The sequence below is a fragment of the Danio rerio genome, chromosome 7 (genome assembly GCF_052040795.2).
Source record: "Danio rerio strain M-AB ecotype USA chromosome 7, GRCz13ab, whole genome shotgun sequence".
In the NCBI taxonomy this organism is placed as follows: Eukaryota; Metazoa; Chordata; class Actinopteri; order Cypriniformes; family Danionidae; genus Danio; species Danio rerio.
This window is the reverse complement of record NC_141027.1, coordinates 44997049-45001914: the sequence shown is the minus strand read 5'-3', so window position 1 is coordinate 45001914 and position 4866 is coordinate 44997049. Positions and strand designations below refer to the sequence as shown.

Here is a 4866-nt window from a genome sequence, read left to right as displayed (position 1 = left end):
ACAGGATATTTTTGTTTGCTGAACAAAAAATATCATGTTCAACCAACAGGATATTTTTGTTTGCTGAACAAAAAATATCATGTTCAACCAACAGGATATTTTTGTTTGCTGAACAAAAAATGTCATGTTCACCCAACAAGATATTTTTGTTTGCTGAACAAATATTATCATGTTTACTCAACAAGATCTTTTGTTTGCTGAACAAAAATTTTCACGTTTATTCAACAAGATCTTTTGTTTACTGAACAAAAATAATTATGTTTACCCAACAAGATTTTTTTAGTTTACTGAACAAAATAAAACAAACTGATTCATTATGCATTTACTATTAATTTTTAGGATTCAAATTAAATACACAAGAATAGTCAATTCACTTTTTTTATTTTTAACTGTGTTCAAATCACAATCCAAAACATTTGCATACAAAATCAGCATTTGACATTAGCCGTGTTCAGCATTGGGCTAGTTTGTACACAACTAGTACTGAATGTTTCCAGATTTGAAAAGATTGTACACTGCCTCAACATAAAATAACTGGCAACCTTACTAAAACCAAGCTATTAGTGTGTCCAAACACTCAAACCAGGTGAATATACAATCATCTAATCAGAGTAAACCCTTAAAGCCACTCCATTCATACAGTCTTTAAAGTGTACTGCACTTTTGTCAACAAAGTACATAAAGTCCAAAAACAGACCTCAAAACATTGAAACAGTGGCACATTAGGAAGTGGTCACGGGTCAGTTGCCGTTACTGTGTGGAGTTTGAATGTTCTCCCTGCGTTCACGTGGGTTTCCTTTGGGTTCTCCGGTTTCCCCCACAGTCCAAAGACGTGTGGCACAGGTGAATTGGGTAGGCTAAAATTGTCCGTAGTGTATGTGTGAATGAGTGTGTATGGATGTTTTCCAGAGATGGGTTGCAGCCGGAAGGGCATACGCTGCGTAAAACAAGTTCATTGCGCTGTGGCGACCCCAGATTAATAAAGGGACTAAGCCGAAAAGAAAATGAATGAATGAATGAACTGAACTCTCGCAGATCATGTGCCACCAACCTCCATAAAACATGCTGAATCACTTAAAAAGTATATTTGAGTTCTTTTGGGTGTTCCATATTCAGTCTATACAAGAGGCTGAACAAGTAAGCGAAGGCTGCAGGCAGATGTGTGATATCCTGAAGTACTATGGCCTCCTCCAAGATTTTAGCGAGGTTCATCACATATTGCAGGGATGCAGAAGTGCCATTATCATCTTCCACCACAGTGAAGATTCCAATCCTTTAATCTCTGGTGCTGTGGTCTTCAGGGTCTGTGTCCTTATAGGAGATTAAGTAATGGGAAAATTAATTGATGTGTAATATTAATTACTACTTATTAATGTTATTACTATTATGCAAAGAAAATAAAAACATGTAATACTTTCGTACATACAAACAGTAACACTTTGAATAGTCTATAATATATAATAATTGAACAATATATTGACAACTTTTTAATATTTAGCAATTTTTTAAACTTTTATTTTACATAAAATTGCAAAGATTTACTTTTATTTGATACAGTTTCAATTGTGAAAGTTGTTTATTGTCCTGTTTAGAATATAACTGAGCCTTTAATTGTCATTCATAAGGGATTTATAAAGCATAAATAGTCCTCACTTTAGATTAGGTCACAACTGGATGAAGTTAAGCTCATAAAGCATATACTAACATACAAAGTAACTATTATTACATACCTTAATATTAGGATATTTAAATGTTAATTTGAATAGTTTATTAATCGTGTACTTAAGCATTCTGAATGATCTTAAAAACACCAACTATTCTTAAATAACTGGTTTGTAAATAATGCAATACTTAAATTAGTAATACAAATGAATCATTAAAGTTAAAAAAAAATACAATCATTGAGCACTTCATGTAGAGTTATGCTTAACAGAAAATAAATTAACTATTCGCTAATACTAAATAAATTATTTATAGCGTGCAGCTATTAAAAGTGTTACCAAGCAGACTAATAAATGTAGAATAGGGTATGAAAATGGGTAACTTACCAGACATATCTTGAGAAAGCAAGCAGAATTTTTACGAAGAAAAATTGGCAATCCCTCAAGAGCTGCTCTTTCTCGATCGGTGACAATATCAGTGACCTAAAGGAAAGTCATTTACAAAGGGTGTTTTACAATCTTATTGTTTTGTAAGTAAAAATGTACTTAGTACATTTAAATGAGCATAGTATTTTATTCATGCTGTTGAAAAAACACATGGCTTTATTTTTAAAAAAGAATTTTGTGGTTTCCATACAATGGAATTTGATAATGGTTGTGTTGGCAAATTTAGAAAAATGTTTAGTTTCATGTGACAATTACTTTGAGTTAAAAACTACAGCTATTATTTTCTATTTTCCTCTTTGAATGTATTCATTTGAAATGGTCACTCAAAACAAGTGAAACATCTGTTATTTATCTTACTTCCATCTCACAATCAAAACACAACTTGACACAATTAAAATTAATGCAAAAGGGCTGGACAATTAAATTGTTGCAATTACGTTTTATTAGACTGTATTACCTGAGCATGAAATTCTTGACAGGACAAAATATGTTGCACATGTTAAAAACATCAGACGGGTGTATAAGAAAAAAAAAATCTTAATGAGTACCTGCTCATCCATCTTGTTTAAAGTTGTATCCATCTCTGGACCCATTGAATCCCTTCTTTTCTGTAGAGTTTCAGGAGAGGTGCTGTATATTTATCAAGTCACTCGATTAACTGTCTCAGGAGATCTACATTACAGATCTGAGAAAACTCTGTGCAGATCTACAATATACAAAAAAAAAAAACATACATATTAATTTTTAAACATAATATATATATATATATATATATATATATATATATATATATATATATATATATATATATATATACAGTATATATATATATATATATATATATATATATATATATATATATATATATATATATATATATGTAAATGTAAATATTTAAATGTTCAAATGCTGAATACAGATGTATTTTGAATTACCTATAATAATAATGTTGTTTGTTATTTTTAACATTATCATTACTACCTTGAATGAAACCAAAGCAATTGCAATATAGTGACTTACCTCTTCCTTAAAGTCCAGGTTATCTCTCTCTAATTTCTTCCTGGCTAAATCTCAACAACTTCTTTTGGGCAAAGAGAAAAGGTTTCTTGCATCTGCTGGTGAATGACCGTCAAATTTCACTGATGATAACAAGTCTCACCTCCTCAAGGAAATCTTGCATTGAATTATGTCATTGTCAATATTTCAGTCCTTTTGAGCAAAAAGAAAGAAAAATATATTTCTTTATATTTTTTATGTAAATAAAAAGCTAGCTGACTGTTAAAGCAAGTTGGTCTGAATATGATAGACATTTAGTCGAGCTAACAAATCAAGCAATGAATTACATGATAATCACACGATTTTCACACAAATTACACAGTTAAACACATCACCGTTTGTTCCACTGGCTCTGGTTCGAAGGGAAAAAAGGTTATGATGTGCGCAATGCTGACAGCAATCTAGATAAACAGGACATAATGTTATATTTGACTTGGATACCTGATCTGGTATGTTATATGATACTCATTGTATTAATCGTGAGTTATTAAAGCAAATGACTCGATTGAAATCGCTATTTGTTTCAAATACATTCACTCTAAACTTTTATTGATGTAAATAGCCAAAACCAAGTGCACGAAACAAGTAACTCACGGCTAAATTATAACAAATAGTTCCGTATTAGGATACACGCGCACATCAAAGCCAACATATCAAATAATATAACGTTAGATGACAACAAAAAAAGACATACATACCTATGATTTAGCAGAAACGTCGTTGGCCTGCTCTTAACTAGGGATGGCTGACGTGAAACTGATGTTTTGACACAGTGTCGAGATCCCGAAGCGCAAGTGTTTCGAATCACTGCACCGAAGCATGATCCGAAGCACCCAAGTCACGTGACTAAAGTGTTTCGAAACACCTAGTCACGTGACTAAAGCGATTCAAAGCATCGATCAGCTTAGAAACGTTTCGAGACCTGGTGAATCCTAATTTGACTGCCAAGGTCTCCAAATTATCTCTGTTTCAAATGGCTTAGAGCACTGTGGGTTTGCTCATTGATTCTGTGCTTAGCATGATGTTTTGGGTTCGAATCCCGACTTCGAAATCATGGTTTTATGTATTTTAATCATGTTTCTGTTTTGTGTAGCCTAAATAGGATACAGCTACAGTTACGCCATCAATTTAGCATCATTTTTGTAACACTGTAAAACAATAATAAATATTTTTACAGTATGGTTGGGTTTAGGGTTTGGGTAGACATTAATAAAATACAATAAATGGGAAATTTAATGAATAATATAAATAATTCTTGATAACTTCAGGCCACCGTTTTTGATCTAGCAACAACCCTGTTTTAAGACAAAAACAAGACATATTTATTCACAAATTGTTTATTCGGATATCAGACCAATGTTGAAACAAAACGATACAAGAGCAAAGCATTACCAACTGGTATTAAAGCATTTTAAAACAACTGCTACTGACTGGCTTTGAAACCTACTTCTCATGCATGGATGTCTGACACCTTAACCACTGTACTATGTTACTTGAAGGATTCCACTTTCACAAAGTGGGGTTTAATCCCTCAATTTGTTCAATTGTTCTTTGCTGAAGCTGTTTCAGTGCAATATATATAAAAAATGACCACTAAATGTCACTGTAGAGTGAGGTTTCGAAACGTTTCGAAGCTTCGACACATTTGCTTCGACTGTTTCAGTTTCACGAAGCCTCGCTTTGCCCACCACTACTCTTAACC

General features: G+C 32.5%; 1 long non-coding RNA gene across 2 annotated transcripts; it reads right to left on the bottom strand.

Moving 5' to 3' along the window:
* Positions 1-364: 364 nt before the first annotated feature.
* Positions 365-3962, bottom strand: LOC147843148 (uncharacterized). 2 transcript variants are annotated; one of them, XR_015496082.1, is made up of 6 exons: positions 3863-3962; positions 3500-3565; positions 3129-3317; positions 2657-2814; positions 2049-2144; positions 365-1311 (listed from the first exon to the last, which is right to left on the bottom strand). It is a non-coding gene; the product is annotated as an uncharacterized LOC147843148 (long non-coding RNA). The 2 variants fall into 2 exon arrangements; XR_015496081.1 differs by lacking the exon at positions 3500-3565.
* Positions 3963-4866: the final 904 nt, after the last annotated feature.